Source organism: Ovis aries, chromosome 1, assembly GCF_016772045.2.
Source record: "Ovis aries strain OAR_USU_Benz2616 breed Rambouillet chromosome 1, ARS-UI_Ramb_v3.0, whole genome shotgun sequence".
Lineage (NCBI taxonomy): Eukaryota > Metazoa > Chordata > Mammalia > Artiodactyla > Bovidae > Ovis > Ovis aries.
The window spans coordinates 276592718-276608506 of record NC_056054.1 but is presented as its reverse complement, the minus strand read 5'-3'; the positions used below and the strand labels follow the sequence as shown (position 1 = coordinate 276608506).

Sequence of the window (15789 nt, the reverse complement as noted above, 5' to 3'; positions counted from 1 at the left end):
TTGCTGTGGCTCCAGTCGCGCTGCAACATGCGAATAAAACAATCTGCTGAGGAAGAGCCGAAGACGATGGTTGCAAGCGATTTCATGTGTACAAGCAGCCATATTCTTCAGTTAATTATAACAACAGGGTTAACTTTTATTGCTCATTCTCATATGAAAATTGCAGAAAGAAATGCTACAATGCTGAAAAAAAGAGTAGTTGAGGGAGATCAAAGCAGATCAAAAACAATCGAAACCTCTGTTGTCTTAGCAGTTATCAAAGGAAATCACACAGCTCTGAAGACATCTAATACTTATTTATTTCATTAAAACCCATACAGTCGAAGTCAAAAGAGAAAAAGAAAAAAAGCAAGACAGTACAATAAAACATGATTTTTTTTTCTGTAGTGTCATGCAGGATCTTTTCAAATATTTGAAGGCCTGCATATCTTATTTAGAAAATAATTACAAACCCTAAAACCTAAATGTTTGCTTTACATGCTGCTTACCTGGACATGGACCTATTTCTTTCGTTGCCAGGCTCTAGTGATAAAAGGTGCATATTAGCCATGCCAGTTTTATTTATTCCCAGCTCAACTTTTTGTAATATATCAGCTCAATGAAAACATTAAGTCTGTAGTTTCAAATGAGCCACCACAGTAGAATGAGGTCCCGTGAGAAAGGAGGTGCTAGACTGTAGGAAATTCACAAAAGAGAGGTGCTGCCACTTGGCTACACGTTTCCTGGAACCCCTGCCTTCTTCAAGCTTGTAAACGGGGTCAGGGGTTGGAGGGGAAAGAGGAATTTTGAGGGGAGTAACTTGGAAGAGGACTCTAGCGTCTAGCTCACAAGCGGGACAGACAGACCCCACCGCCACCCACTACCCTGGACCTAACGACAGGGCTTCCGTGAGACCATTTTTAGGCTGTTTAGGCTCTTTCTTGACACGTGTGCTTTGCAGCTGGGGAACTCAGAGGTCCTTCGCTGAACTCCTACAGGGGAAAGCCAAAGGATCAGCAGATGGCCAGCGGCAGGTCCACTGCTGATCTGGGAGATAAACTGCACTTCCTGTGGACCGCAGGCTCTGCTCAGGTCAATCGCTCAGTCAAGTCCAACTCTTTGTGACCCCATGGACCACAGCACGCCAGGCCTCCCCGTTCATCACCAACTCCCAGAGTTTACTCAAACTCATGTCCATTGAGTCAGTGATGCCATCCAACCATCTCATCCTCTGTCGTCCCCTTCTTCTCCTGCCCTCAATCTTTCCCCAGTATCAGGGTCTTTTCCAATGAGTCAGTTCTTCCCATCAAGTGGCCAGAGTATTGGAGTTTCAGCTTCAGCATCAGTCCTTCCAATGAATATTCAGGACTGATCTCCTTTAGGATGGACTGGTTGGATCTCCTTGCAGTCCAAGGGACTCTCAGTCTTCTCAAACACCACAGTCCAAAAGCATCAATTCTTCGGTGCTCAGCTTTCTTTATAGTCCAACTCTCACATCCATATATGACTACTGGAAAAACCAGAGCTTTGCCTGGATGGACCTTCGTGGGCAAAGTAATGTCTCTGCTTTTGAATATGCTCTCTAGGTTGGTCCTAACTTTTCTTCCCAGGAGCAAGCGTCTTTTTAATTTCATGGCGGCAGTCACCATCCATGGTGATTTTGGACCACGGGTTAAAGGTGCACAAACCCCAGAGCAGGTGATCAGACTGGAGTCAGTCAGGCTTCTTCCCAAGACGGCCAGGCAGAGGATGAGGAGCAGGCTGATGGAAGCAGGGGTGGGGGCGGGTGGTGAGGGGGTGGGATGCTGCCAAAGGAGACCTGTCGGGTCAGCGGAGTTGCAGTCAGAAAGGCCCGGCAAAGGAAATGTGAAGACCTCACCAAGTGTCTGACAGCATGAGGGTCAGCGGTGAATGCCTCCCAGGCCCAGAGAGGGTCCCGTCATCTCAAACTCGTACCCAATACCCACGCTTCCTGCTTCTCCTTCTGTCTCTCTGCCCCAGTCCTGGTGGCTCAACAACTGCATAGCCATCTGGAAGAAGAGGGGGAAAGAAAGAGTTAACTTTCAACTCAGTAGGATTCATATCAGGACTGGATGCTCTACTTTCTGAGATGAAATTGTGGCTACGGCTGACCAGAGGGCTTCTGGTTCTATGAGAAGGACCAGCAGGGTCAAGGAGCCTCTCCAGGTTTCCACCCAGGAGCAAGGAAAGGCTACCACTCACCCAAGAAGGTTTAGAGGGCTTGAGCAAAACAAACGTAGCTGGTTTACTGTAATTTCTCCCTGTGAGCCCCAAATGTTCTTCTGCTCTTAGAAATCACTTCTCCAAAATGGTCAATAATCTTTAAAAGCCAATATAATATCATCGGAAAATAAATGGACCTGGGATCCTGAGATCTGAAGTCGAGCTCTGAATTCACAGTCAAATAGCTGAGTGGGCTTGATGACATCATTCAGCCTCTCTGAATCTCGTTTTCTCCATCTATAAATGTAAGAGGTTAGAATAGTTAATCTCTAAAATTATTTCCTGCTTCTCAAACTGAACTATAGTTGATTTACAATGTTAGTGTCGGCTATACAGCAAAGTGACTCGGATCTGTCTTTATCTATCTAGATACCTTCTCAGATTCTCTGCTCTATAGGTTATTACAAAATGTTGAGGAGAGATAAGTGAAGAGGTTGTAATGAGCATACACACACACACACTGTATATAAAATAGATAACCAGCAAGGACCTACTGTACAGCAAAGGGAACTATACTCTTTCTTGCTTTTTAAAATATTTTTGTTTACTTGTGTGCACGAGGTCTTCGATGCTACATGTGGACTCTTTAGTTGCACGTGGGATCTAGTTCCCCGACTAGGGATCAAACGCAGGCCCCCTGCAAGGGGAGCCCAGAGTCTTAGCCACTGGACCAACAGGAAGGTTTCCCTTTCCTGTTTTTGACACTGTTTGTCATGGTTGGGAGTCTCCTGAAGCAGACTCCCATACAAGGATTCTAGTGCAAACTGAGGGGGTAATCCCAGGAAACGCAGCAGAGAAGCCGGAAAGTGAGAAGGAAAGGAAGCCGGAAAAAGCGTGTTCAGCTTCTCTAGTGACTCAGGGGCAAGGAATCCACCTGTCCATGCAGGAGACACGGGTTTGACTCCTGGAGCAGGAAGATCCCCTGGAAAAGGAAATGGCAGCCTGCTCCAGTATTCTTGCCTGGGAAATCCCGGGGACAGAGGAGAACCTGGTGGGCTACAGTCCACGGGGTTGAAAAGAGTCAGACGTGACTTAGTGACTAAAGAAGAAGAAATAAGTGGGTCATCAAGCCAGCTGCCACTGTGGGCACTGGGGGTCAATCCCCCTGAGACGATGTGGAGGGTGGGCCAGCACTGGCCAGGAGATGCGTGAAGCATGCCAAACTGGTCGTTTTATTTCTAGTAACAACATTTAAAAAGTTAAAAGAGAAAACTGATTTTAATCATTTATTCTACCTATCAAATCCAAAACATTACATTTCAACATGCAAACACTGTTGAGATATTACCTTTTCTTACCATGTCTTTGAAATCAATTTTATTTCAATTGTAAACACTATTGAGATATTATTTTTTTTACCATGTCCTTGAAATCAATTTTATACTGGATTTGGACACTAAAATTTCATCCTGATGTGTATTTAGAGTGTGTAAAATTTGCAGTTGAAAAGTAGGTTTATGTAGCCAAGTTTTTCCAAATATAAAGGTCTTCCAGTAACTGAAGAGTATCATTTTTTTACTTTAAATGAATGAAAATCAAATAAAATTGGAAATTCCTGTCCTCTGTCACGCTAGCAACATTCTGAATGCTCAGGAGCCCACCTGTCTCTGGTGGCTGCTGCCCTGGATGGCACAGCTCAGAGTTATCCCATCTGAGGGACAGGAGCATGGGGCTCTTATCCATTTCATGGGCCTTGGTTGGCTAACGGTTTCAGACACCATTGACAACTGGGCTCACAAGCAAGTTAGGCACCAGAAGAAGCTTCTCGCAGAGAGGTCCAGGTGCTCACAGTGAGAAGCCTCCTGCACGTCGAGATGAATGCCACGGGAACGCAGGCGGAGCGCGGACCTCATCTACTGATTGCGTAGGGCCTCCATCTTGCCAGGTGTTGCCGTTTATCAAGTCTTTTTTTGACCTCTTGGAAGGAGGCCATAGATCTTTTTTTTTTTTTTTCAGTTATCTCCCACAGGCACCTCTTTCCTTCCATCACCACTGGTGGTGGACCGTGTGCCTGAGGACTCGCCTTCACCAGCAGGGTATGAGACACAGCAACCTCCTTACAGCTTATTTGCAAATACTCAGGCATGAGGGTGGGTGCTGCCATATTTGGGGCCAATGGGATTTCTTATGTTGCCAAATCCAGCTTAGTTTCTAAAACCAAATCTGATTTTCAGTTCAGTTCAGTTCAGTTGCTCAGTCGTGTCAACTCTTTGCGACCCCATGGACTGCAGCACACCAAGCCTCCTTGTCCATCACCAAATCCTGGAGCTTACTCAAATTCATGTCCATTGAGTCGGTGATGCCATCCAACCATCTCATCCTCTGTCGTCCCCTTCTCCTCCTGCCTTCAATCTTTCCCAGCATCAGGGTCTTTTCCAATGAGTAAGTTCTTCACATCGGGTGGCCAAAGTATTGGAGTTTCAGCTTCAATATCAGTCCTTCCAATGAACACCCAGGACTGATCTCCTTTAGGATGGACTGGTTGGATCTCCTTGCAGTCCAAGGGACTCTCAAGAGTCTTCTCCAACACCACAGTTCAAAAGCATCAATTCTTCTATGTTTAGCTTTCTTCATAGTCCAACTCTCACATCCATACATGACCAGTGGAAAAACCATAGCCTTGACTAGATGGACCTTTGTTGGCAAAGTAATGTCTCTGCTTTTGAATATTCTATCTAGGTTGGTCATAACTTTCCTTCCAAGGAGCAAGCGTCTTTTAATTTTATGGCTGCAGTCACCATCTGCAGTGATTCTGGAGCCCAAAATATAAAGTCTGTCACTGTTTCCACTGTTTCCCCATCTATTTGCCATGAAGTGATGGGACCGGATGCCAAGATCTTAGTTTTTCTTAGTTTTCTAAAATCTGATTTTAGGTAGAAAGAATTTAACATCCAACTTAATACTCCAGGACTTGGTATTTAAGTCTCTCTCCATTCTTAGTTTAGAGCTTAACCATGAGACCCTTGTACCCATGAGACCCATTCAAACGTGTCCCATAGTTTGATTGCTTGATTCTCTGGCCCGGTCTCTTGCTCCGAGGCTCAGCTTGGCTAATGGCTCTATTTCCTAACTTCAGGCAGAATACAGCCCACTACTCAGTTCCCCCGCTGTGTCCTATGCTTGCCTGAAGTGTCTCTGGAGGCCTTGCGGTTCTGCCCTCCCCCCAATCACTCCGCTGCGCTTTTTGGGTCTTCGTTACGCTGTGCTTTCTGGACTGTGCAGCGCTAAGCCCCGTGGTCCCCACGTGCTGCCTGCCAGACCGCATCTCCCCCCAAGCCCTCCTTCCCGGTCTGCGCCGTCTAACTGGAAGCACCTTGCTTCAGGTTGCGGCCTCCATCACCATATCCCACACCACCGGCTCGATCCGGTCACAGGTACCACAGAGCAGGAACGCATCTGCCTTCAAACATCCATGAACATGTGTAAACTATTGTTACTTCTCTTCCTTTCTGACCTGGTCTGCATTATGGAGTCTGACTCATTTCTTGAGATCCTGTATTCGAGCTGCCAAAATTTGCTGAAGAAAATCCGTAACTGTCCTCCATGGAGTCAGAAGCTAGGGGACAAAAGCAGATGACGATGCTCCGAGCTTCCAGTCGTTTCAGGCAAAGGAGAGGGAAGACCCGTAAGCATGGCCGAGCTAGAGAACGTGGAGACCGGCAGACTTCACCTGCGAGGGGCCGGGAGGGGAAGTACCTCGGTCACTATGGGAGGCGTGTTTCTTGTTGCAGCTCCTCCTCTCTGCCATGGCGTAAACGCAGCTACAGACCACAAGCGGGCATGGCTGTGTTCTCATAAAACTATTGGACATTGAAAGGGACACTAATTTTGAATTTCACGATTTTTCCACATCATGAGATACTATTGCTGTTTTTTGCTTTTTCCCAAACATTAAAAATATAAAATGAACACACCATTCTTAGCTTGCAGACTATAAAAAACAGGCGGTGAGCAGGTCTGTTTATCTGCCATAGTTTCCCAACTCAAGAATATAATTGAGAACTTGGTTGGGTGGCTCAGATCCAACGGTACACAAGTTTAAGGAAGAGAGGGAATCGCTGAGATCCCTTTATCAGAAAGTCAAAATGCAAACTGAATCTAGAAGGTAGTAAAATAAGTTAGATGATGAAAGGAGAGAAGAGAGTATTCAGTTAGTGGCAGCGTAATCCAGGAGAGGTGAGCTGACTGTGGTGCGTCAATGATGGAGGAGGCAATGCTAAAAAGGCCCTTGCCGTGCTGTTCTTGGTCGCTCAGTCGTGTCTGACTCTTTGAGACCCCGTGGACAGTAGCCCACCAGGCTCCTCTGTCCATGGGATTCTCTAGGCAAGAATACTGGAGTGGGTTGCCATTTCCTCCTCCAGGGGATCTTCCCAACCCAGGGATCAAACCCAGATCTCCTGCATTGCAGGTGGATTCTTTACCATCTGAGCCACCAGGGAAACCCAAGAATCCTGGTGTGGTAGCCTATCCCTTCTCCATGGGATATTCCTGATCCCAGAGTTAAACCAGGGTCTCCGGCACAGAAGGTGAATTCTTTACCAGTTGAGCTACCAGCAAAGCCCAAAAAGGTCCTTCTGGTTCACCAGTTGTTGGTTATCTGTTGATTATGTACGCTTGGCCATAAAGCTGAGAAGACGAAATGTTGCTTCTTCTCTATATCCTCTCCTTTAGAATGGCTTTTAGAAACACACTGAAACTTGTTCTAGCCTCTGCGACTTGTGAACTCCCGCAGTTATTTTCTTCTCCATACGTCTTCCATCTTTACTCTGGACACTTTCCTCGGGTCTGTTTTCTATTATCTGGTGCTTATTCTCAATAGCGTCTAATCTGCTCTGGAACACTTCCACCGAGATTGTAACATATTGGTATTTGGCCTCTAGGTTATTTTAAGAATTCCGTTTTCTTCAAACTTCACTTCCTAGTTTTATAATGACCTTGTTTTGAATGCAGTATTATAACTCAGTTTTCTCTTTAAGCCAACTAAATAGACTTATTTTATAGTCCAGTTTGGACTGTTTTATTTTTCTCTAGGTTTTAAGGTATAGACTTTTTGTTTGTTTCTCATGATGCTCTGTTTCTTTGGGCAGGGTATAACTTCTGGTAGAAAGTGCCTGTTCAGTGGGGTTTTTGCTGGAGAGACCTTTATGGAAGTGTCCTTCCAAAGTGGTTTTGCTTTTGTACTTGCAAAGCCCATAGAGGTTTTACTCATTCCATAACCATTTCTACATTAATGTCTTACCTTCTATACCATATGAGTAATGTAAATTTAAATCCCACAACCACAAAGAGTACAGGCTTGAGTTTGATATCTTATGAAGTAATGATTTTCCCATTCATGACCCAAACATAAGACACGTTTTCCTGACACCTCCCTAAAGCTACTAGTTAGAGTTTTCTAGTCCCTCAAGCTCCTTACCCAGCATTAGCCTAAACTTTCATTTCCTGCCCCAGGCATTATGACTTCAGGCCCCACTGTAAATCCGTGGGTCTCATATATCCACAGATCATTGCTTTCTGTTCCATAACTGTGCACTGCCCTTCCATTTGAGTTTACCTGTGTATTTCACACACGTCATTATATTTTGTCTAACATTTCTGTCCTTGGAGGACAAGGGGAGCCTTACCGTGCACTTTCGTCCGACAAATTCTCCAAAAGACCCAGTGGTTTTTGGGTTCAGGTTGAGGACATAAAAATATGTGAGGGTCAAGAGGATGAAGATTTTAAATGTGGACAAAGAGTGTGTGGAGGATTTAAAGAAGGAGAGTCAGACCCCTCCAGAGACACAGGACTGAGACGTCTTTGGGGTATACATGTTTTATTTATTCTTAATTGCTAATTTTCAAATAATTTTATATTTACAGAAGATCTGCAGAGATGGTACAGAGGTGCCGTACACCCTTCCCCCAGCTTCCCCCAGTGCTAGCATCTCACATAATGATGGTGCAGAGGTCAAAAGTAGGAAATTAACAGTTACGATACCAGTCACTACATTTCTGACCTTATTCAGGTTTTACCAGTCTTCCACCAATGCTCCTGCTTTGTTCAAAGTCCACTCCAGGACCCAGACTGTGTTAGATGTGTCTCCTGCTCTACCTTCAGCCTGGAACATTCCCTCAGTGTGTCCCTGGGTGTCATGACCTTGACCCTCTTGATGAGTACTAGCTGATTATTTTGTAAAGTGCTCCTCCACTCGCACTTGTTTGGCAGCTTCTCACGATCAGGTGAGGGCTGTGCACTGACGGGGACGGTCTCACAGAGCTGGGGGCCCTTCCGAGTGGCCGCCTCAGGGTTCCACATCCAGTTGTTGCTGTTTAGTCACTCAGCCGTGCCCGACTCTTTTGTGACCCCGTGGACTGGAGCCCGCCAGGCTCCTCTGTCCGCGGGATTTCCCAGGCAAGAGTACTGGAGTGGGTTGCCGTTTTCTTCCCCAGGGGATCTTTCTCTTGCAGCACAGGTGGATTCTTTACCACTGAGCCTCCATATCCTATCCAAGTGATATTAAACTTGATCCCTTGGTCAAGCTGGTATCTACTGTGTTTGTAGCTTCTATAAAGTTACTCTTTTTCCCTTTGTAAATAATAAATATCTGAGGAACAATATTTTGAGACTATGCAAATATCTATTTTCTTTTTAAACTTTTGCCCACTCATTTTAGCATATATAGATGAATCTTGCCTAATTTTTACTAATCTTGCCTTATTTTTACTAATTACTAACATTTTAACTCACGTTCTAGTGGTCTACTGATGACTTGCTATTTCTTTCGTTCCGTTCTCATTTATTAATGGAATTCTTCTGTAAGAAGGAGTTATCCTTTCTCTATTATTGACTTATTCAATCATTTATCTATGTCGGTACGGACTTCGGAGTAACCATTTCATTGTCTCATAGTCCAGCGTTTTATTTCGTTACTGAAATGGTTCTTGCTTTGGTCGCTGAGAGCAATTCCAAGCTGGCACCATGCCCTTTCCACCTGCTGGCGTCCTTAGTGTTTCCTTACATTTTGGTAACTACAGGATTCCCCAGACTCACCTTGCACCACCCCTGCCCTAGCCCTGGAATCAGTCACTTCTCCAAGGACCTGGGTAGATGTTTGAAACCATAGGAGTGGGTAGTTTAGAACCCTCCACTTTCATCCAGGGGATGAAACTTGGAAATTGGGTCAGAAAAGAAATTGGGAGGAATTTGGGGAAGCCCAGCACTCAGGGCTTGAGTAGAGAAGATTCTCAGAGAAGTGGGGGTAAACGTGGAGCTGGGTGTCAGCGAAGCCATGAAGACAGCTCCGTGGAGCATCCCACCCCGCCGCCTCGGCTCCGTGGAGCATCCCGCCTCATCACCTCGGCTCCGTGGAGCATCCCACCCCGCCGCCTCGGCTCCGTGGAGCATCCCGCCTCATCACCTCGGCTCTGTGGAGCATCCTGCCTCGTCACCTTATCTCAGTGCTTCCCCTTCCAGCCGGATGGCCAGATAGCTTCACACCCCAGGTGCACCGAACTCTGAGGAATGGCGGTAAACACAATGACAACTAACAAATTCAGCCAATGGACTCAGCCCCTCATCTCTCCAAGGGAAATGTTCCCCATGCTTCCTCAGGCCGATTCCCACTCATCCTTCCAAAGCAGGGCAAGCTGCACCTTTTCAGCCCAAATTTATCATTTGCTTTATGCAAATTACCTTGGCTCTCATCTCTTCAGTCAACTGATGTTTGGACTATATTCTTAGATTTTTTTCCCCATGCGTTTCATGTTACTTGTTAGTTCCTTTAGATAAGGGGCCAGACCTCACTCCCCCTGGTATGCTCAGTAGTCAACAATATCTAAGTACCAAATAAGCATTTAATAAATGTGTCATTTGACATTCATATTAGTAAATCAAGTGGTATATTGAGTCATCAGAGAAATAGTTGAGCATTGGGAAGAGTCCAGGAGCCATCTTATCTATGCAGGAATGTTAAAAACTGCTCCTTAAGATGGAAAGTGAGAATAGTTATTACTTATGGCTTTGATGATATTCCAAGAAAATATAATCCTGAGCCACGGCAATTCTTATTTCTCACCAGGAAATAACTCATTAGGCTATTTATGGCCTACCTATTAATAAAGCAAGTATTTTATATGACCACTTGCTTTTTTTTTTTAATAAAAACTATCTTATCTATTTCCATTTTTAAAATCAAGTACCTGTTAGAGAATTTCTAGTATATAAAGCTATCAAATTTTCAAAGGACAAGTAGGGGCAAATTAATAATTGTGTTTTTTTTAGATAAATACCTTTGCTTTTCATATTAAAATAGCATGTTCAGTTCAATTCTGTTGCTCAGTCCTGTCTGACTGTGTGACCCCCATAGACGGCAGCCCACCAGGTTCCCCTGTCCCTGGGGTTCTCCAGGCAAGAACACTGGAGTGGGTTGCCATTTCCTACTCCAGGGGATCTTCCCAACCCAGAGATCAAACCCGTGTCTCTTAAGTCTCCTGCACTGGCAGCAGATTCTTTTCCAGGGCACCACCTGGGAAGCCCTTTATAACACTATATATGTAAATATATATAGTCTGCAAAAGTCACTTTGTATTTTTTCCGTTTAATGTTTCCTATTTTCCACATCATTAAATACTTTCTACACTACTTATTTTGTAATAGTAAGTGGAATTTTACAGATTTAATTTATTATATTACACTAGTTTCTGTGCTTTGACATCAGGTGCTCCCAACATTTCCACAATAGACGCTGCACTGCACATTCCTGTTCCTTGGCACAGTTTTCTAAAAGTGACGTGTGAATGGCTATACACAATTTGTGGGGGGGTTTGTTTTTGTTTTGAATCCCATCACCACCTGTTGTTCCAATTTACTATCTCAATCAGCAGTAGTTAAAGCAACTATCAAACAATAGATCATCTCATATTTTTAAAGGAACTTTGCTCCTCTCTTGAGAGTCTCCAAAAAGATGATAAAGTAAAGCTATATTTTCTTTTTCCTATTATGGGAGTACCATTTTCCCTGAAACTTTGATTAATTTTTTAATACTTTGCTTCTTGCTATAAAAAATGCACAACGACACACATTATTGAGTCTGAGTCACAAAGAAAGTACAAGGTCATCCGAAGCAGAAAAGTTCAAGGGAACAAGGCAAAGGCAGGAAGAACGAAACATGAGATTTATAAATTAGGCTCCTACACATAAATCTCTGGTCAAGAACGGTTATTTTTAAAGCAAGTTGTCTTGCTTTCTTTGGTATTAGCAGTATGTTTTCATGAAAGATAATCTTCTGCCCTTTTATTTCAGATTCACCAGTTTTTCTTGTGAAAAAGGAATCAAGGTTTTATGTACACAAATAACTGAGGGATAGTTGTCCCATTTAAAAAATATTTCCCAGTAGAAATGTGCTCATTGGTTCTTTATTTGTCATTATTTATACACTATACAAATAGCAATAAGGCCAAGAGAAAGGAAAATACAAATTCATGAATATCACAGTTCTGCCTGAACCTCAAATTCAGTTTCATGAATTATCCTTTCCTGTTTGGGATATAAGTCTTTGTTGCTAATATGCATATTAGATGTACGTAAGGTGCAACATTGAGATGACAATTCAATAATTTTCAACGATAAATTTTTATGCCAAGAGACAAATGAACACACACCCTTAAAGAAAAAGTAGCTGATATATACACTTCCTCATTGCTATAGCTAAAAGCCTGAAGAGCAATGTAGCTTTACTTACTTTCAAAAATTTGAATAGTTTTCAGGTACAATCTACTTTCTTTCCCCTTCAAGATCTAAAAGGCTGGGGACGAAATCAACCTACTTTTTCTCCTGTTCATCCATCAATCATGGGTGAGAAAATCTCTACAAGTTTGCTTTAAACTGAAAAGTCCTTTAAACTAATACTGAATTCTTCAAGTATAAAGGAGATGAAGTTGGTGTGTAGGGAAAAAGAAACTCTGCTGATCCGCAAAGAGACGCGAAGAAAGCCAAGAATTCCATAAGCAGTCTATTTGGCACTGGTTATCGTGCAGGAAAGAGCTATCAGTTCTGAATAGATCTGCGCTGCCCAGGATGCAGGGATCTGCACACAGGATCTCCTTTTGCTGGTTTCCATATTATTTATATTTTCTGCAAGTTGGGTACCATGTATTGGTAAGATAAGCAACGTTGCTTCTCACACTAAGAAGTAGTGGGTGAAAGAAGTGAAAAGTGATTAGCAGGCTCAGGTCTACTTCTGACAAACGCATCACAGTGTTTATAAATCACATAGGCGATTGCCAGCGTGCCCGCAGGACAACCGAGTGAATCTTCCAGAAAAACGCCTCACAGTTTCAACGCTACGAGAGGGACTCTAAATGCGCGTTACACTTTGGAAGATCTCACTGGCGAGGGATACATACATGCACAGACGCACGGAGTGCTTAACTCTCCTTGCAATGTTCCAAATTCTAAAAGTGTGTTTTTCAACTGGCGTGAGTTATCTCTATGATACTGGCAAATTACCTGTTTTTCTAGCTTAAATTTTTGGAAGAGCTTTTTTGTACATTGAGTGTGTACTGAAAAAAAAAAAAAAAAAAAGATCCATTATTTTCCAGAAACCATAATCATCAGAAACTTTTGGAGGAGAGAAGAGATTTGTGTAAATCGGCAATTGACAACTCAGTACTTTTGAGAGCTTTCCTTCCTCCTTAATAGAAGACATTGAATTTTTTCTTTCTAGTGAAAGGGTATAACTAGATACAGTGACTCTTATTTGGGGCCTTAGATTAAACTCCGCTAATACCCAGTGAATGCCTGGATGGCCCATCTTTCGTTCCGTCTCAGCGTGTGTAATATGCATGTGCTTCTTCTGTAACTCGTTAGATTTATTTCTGGTCTTGCGGAGGTGCTGCGCATTTCCTGTGTCTTCAAGGCTCTGATCAATAAGCACTTTCCGGAGGCTTCCTGTGCTAAGGGGAGCAGAGATACCCCAGAAAGAGCCCTGACTCTTTCTACTCAGGCACCAGCAGCAAAGCATCGTCAGGGATTTATATTAACCTACCCTCCATGTCATCACTTCCTTCATCTGAGGAAGTCCACTCTCCAGTGATGGTGACGTTGTTGTTACAGCAAGATTGTAAAGACAAAGGGAAATAATGTTCATACTGTTGTCGTCTAGTCGCAGAATTGTGTCTGACTCTTTTGGGACCCCGTGGACGGCAGCCCACCAGGCTCCTCTGTCCATGGGGTCTCCAAGGCAAGAACTCTAGAGTGGGTTGCCATTTCCTTCTCTAGGGGGTCTTCCAGACCCGAATGAGCCCGCATCGTCAGCATTGGCAGGGGGATTCTCTACTACTGAGCCACCAAGGAATCCCGGTGTTCAGCCTGCAACAGCCACGATAAAATGCTTCATCCTGCGAAAGGTAAGACTTGAAGGCCAGGCTTTGTTAAGAGAAGATTTTCTACCAGCCCCATCTTTCCCTCTCTCACCCTATCAAGAAGCAGGTGAGTGCAGAGCATAAGATTTTTCCATAGAGTAGCAATGATCTGTATTCCACCTGTTACTTAGACTGTGGAGTTTTCCCTTCAGTGTTTACTTATTTATTTGGAAGTGACTACATATTTACAGAAGAGCTACCAACATGGTACCAAGAGTTCTCCTGTACCCTTCCCCCAGCTGTGCATAAGGGTTAAAATTAAGAAAGGGACATTGGCACCATACTCAGACTTTATTTGGATTTCCTGGTTTTCTGCTAATTGTCTTTCTTTCTTTCAATTCACGATATCACCCGGAATCTCGTGCGCGAGTCTCCTCTAAGCCATGATTTTATGTATCTTAGTCTTTCCTTGTCTGTCTTGACCTCCACAGTTTGTTTGTTTATTTATTTGTTTTTGGCCAAGCCATGTGCCATGTGGGATCTTAGTTTCTCAACCAGGGGTCAAACCCCCAAGCCCTGCCTTGGTAGCACTGAGCCTTAACCCCTGGGCTGCCAGGGAAGCCCCGTGATCTCTATAGTTTTAAAGCAAGTGGGGTAGAGATTTTATAGACTGTCCCTCAATCTGAGTTTATCCGATATTTTCTCACAATAAGGCTAAATGTATATGTTTTGGGGAAGAATACCGGAAAGGTGATGTTAAGCCATGAGTGGTATTCTTAATGGACAAAGACAAGATGTGGAGGAAAGAAAAGACCGAAGTTTGTTGCTTCTGATCCCAAGAGAAGGTAGGGAGAGAGGGAGACAGAAGAAGAGGAACTAGATAAGAGGGTAATACGGGATCGACTTTTCAGTATCTCCTCCACACACTTTTTGGGGCTAATCATCAGGGCAAGGGCATCTCTGTAACATCTAGGTAAGTGTAGTGTGAGAGAGGCCACTGGGTTAGGGGGTCGCTTTCCCAGATTTAGGCTCTAGGCAGTGATGTGCTGGTTAACATTGAATAACTGGCCTTGGGGGGAGGGGTTGTGGAGGTGTGGGAGAGTGGAGCCCTGATTATAATGTTTGCTCATTTCCATGGTGTAACCATCTAGCCTCGGCCAGTGTGAAACTATCAACATAATGTTACTGAACAGAAGTGAGAAGAACTGTGTTTCAGTTCACTCTTACATAATATTTCCACCACACATCTATAACAAGTATGTTGTTTAGTTGCTAAGTCATGTCCGACTCTGCAACCCCATGGACTGCAGCCCACCAGGCTCTTCTGTCCATGGGATTCCCCAGGCAAGCATACGAGAGTGAGTTGCCATTTCCTTCTACAGGGGATCTTCCCAAACCAGGGATCGATTCTGCATCTCCCGAATTGGCAGGCAGATTCTTTACCAGTAAGCCTCCTGGGAAGCCATACAAATATAGATAATAGTAAAATGCAGTAAAACAATAGAAAGTGATGATTCTGAGTATTAATCAACAGAATCCCATGGAAGGGAGGAGCCTGGTAGGCTACAGTCCATGGGGTCGCAAAGAGTCGGACACAACTGAGCGACTTCACTTTCACTTTTCACTAGCTTTTAATAAAATTCATTTAAAGATATGTTAGTATAATTTAACTTGTAACAGTGGCTCTGTTTCACTTAGAGCCAGACATCCTGGAGTGTGAAGTCAAGTGGGCCTTAGGAAGCATTACTACAAACAAAACTAGTGGAGGTGATGAAATTCCAGCTGAATTATTTCAAATCCTAAAAGATGATGCAGTGAAAGTGTGGCACTCAATATGCCAGCAAATTTGGAAAATTCAGCAGTGGCCACAGGACTGGAAAAAGTCAGTTTTCATTCAAATCCCAAAGAAGGGCAATGCCAAAGAATGTTCAAACTACCGCACAATTACACTCATTTTACATGTTAGGAAGGTAATGCTCAAAATCCTTCAAGCTAGGCTTCAGCAGTATGTGAACCGAGAACTTCCAGATGTTCAGGCTGGATTTAGAAAATGCAGAGGAACCAGAGATCAAATTGCCAGCATCTGTTGGATCATCAAAAAAGCAACAGAATTCCAAAAAGAACCATCTACTTCTGCTTCATTGAACACGTTAAAGTCTTTGACTATGTGGATCATAACAAACTGTGGAAAATTCTTCAAGAGATGGGAAGACCAGCCCACCT

At 43.7% G+C, this 15789-nt stretch overlaps 1 long non-coding RNA gene across 1 annotated transcript in view; it reads right to left on the bottom strand.

The window, feature by feature from the left end:
* Positions 1 to 277: 277 nt before the first annotated feature.
* Positions 278 to 15789, bottom strand: part of LOC132658648 (uncharacterized) — a 42901-nt gene continuing 27389 nt past the window's right edge. The window contains exons 6-7 of the long non-coding RNA XR_009598545.1: positions 2361 to 2460; positions 278 to 2009 (exon numbers count right to left, since the gene is read on the bottom strand). This is a non-coding gene — a long non-coding RNA (uncharacterized LOC132658648). The remainder of the gene's footprint in view (positions 2010 to 2360; positions 2461 to 15789) is intronic.